At 52.1% G+C, this 1,560-nt stretch overlaps 1 protein-coding gene across 1 annotated transcript in view; it reads left to right on the top strand.

Annotated features, from left to right (window-relative positions):
• SLC10A7 (solute carrier family 10, member 7) overlaps positions 1–1,560 on the top strand; it is a 192,600-nt gene that overhangs the window by 8,387 nt on the left and 182,653 nt on the right. The window lies entirely within an intron of this gene.

Here is a 1,560-nt window from a genome sequence, read left to right as displayed (position 1 = left end):
GGGCTCCGAGGGCCGGTGCGCGCTGCCGCCCGCCGGGGCGAGCCGGGACGCGGGAGTTGCGCGGGCGCGGAGGGGCCGTACTCACCCGGGCGGCCCCGGGGCTGCGCCTCCTCCTTGCTCCGCGCTCGCTGCCCCGATCCATCGATTTGTTGCTGGAAAAACGCGGCGCATTCTTATAGCAGCTACGAGCAATTAATATTGCATTAACCCTATTTAAAAAAAAAAAAAAAATAGAGGGGGGGAAAGGGAAAAATCCGCACCCTCTCAAAGCTATCTATTATTAACGCGAGTGTAATTGGAGACCCGAGCCGTGGGTGTGTGCGTGTCGTGGGGCAAGGCAAGCACACACCGGCGTGACAGTGTGGCGGGAAGGAAGGGGAGCCGAGGGTGGCTAATATTTAATTTCAGGTCTGTGGTTTTCTAATTCGAGATTAAAAGCAGTCACGTCTTTGAAGCCAGACACTCGGTGTAAATGTACAGTTAAAATATTCTATTCCACAGTCCCCAGACAGAGCTCTGGTACTCCCCGGCTTCATTAAATTTTAATTATCATCCCAGACTGGAGCAAGGGAAGAGGGGGAAGACTGTCCACCTAATTGCAATTGATAAAGGCAGAGAAGCCTAGATCTTTTTCCTCGCCGTGCACGCACAGCAGTCGTCGTTGTTGTTGTTGGTTGTTGTTGTTTTAATGCGGGCAAAGCCCGGCGAGGGCAACGTGAGCTTCTCCACCTATAGATCTCCTGTTTACAAAAGATGCACGTGAAGGAAAGAGCCGGGAAGTGATGTTATAGATGGGTGGCGGGGACGGGGGGTGGACGGGGGGACTGGGACACATTAGCTCTTGGAGAGATCTGGCGAAAGATCAACGGGAAGAGACAGGCACCCTCATTAGGGTTCGGCAGCTTATTGTCTCCCAAAACAAAGCGCGCCGGTGGCTCAGCCCTTCCCGGCCGGGGCGGCGGTGCCGAGCGGCAGCAGAGGGGGTACCCGGTGCCCGGTGCCCGCCCCGGGTCCCTCGGAGCGCAGGAGCCCCTGCCCCCACTCCCCCCCAGTTCTTTTGTGCCTTTTCGTTTGTTAATAATCTACGTGTGTGGGACGAGCAGGTACGGGGAGAAGGCGGCTAATTGCCCCAGGTTTTTAATTTGGGAAACTAGAGAGCGGGCGATCTGCAGGCAGTAAAAGGTAAAAAAAAAAAAAAAAAAAAAAAAAAACCGCGTTTGCTTTCTAAGCAGCTTCCTATTATCACATCGCCACTTAATTTTATTTCCATTCTCTCCAAGTTAAATAGAAAGCCGGGCTCACAGGGGAGCTGCCATGTGCCTACAGACTGGGGATGTCAAGCAGAGAGACTCACTGTGCAAAGTTAATTTCAATTCCCGAGGAGGATTTCACATTCTCGCTCGCTCTGACCCACAGTAATTAGCTGAGATAACTAATGATTACTTACTTATTCCTTGTAATTATCTGGATTTAATAATTCGCTGTGTAATTTATTAATTCGCCCGTAATAGCCTTTAAGTGAATGGCTCATTTAAGAGGGCCAAGCGGCAGTTCGGGGGC

Source organism: Charadrius vociferus, unplaced genomic scaffold, assembly GCF_000708025.1.
Source record: "Charadrius vociferus isolate BGI_N301 unplaced genomic scaffold, ASM70802v2 scaffold178, whole genome shotgun sequence".
Classification (NCBI taxonomy): Eukaryota; Metazoa; Chordata; class Aves; order Charadriiformes; family Charadriidae; genus Charadrius; species Charadrius vociferus.
Note: the sequence above shows the minus strand (reverse complement) of the source record. Positions and strands in the feature narration are given on the sequence as shown.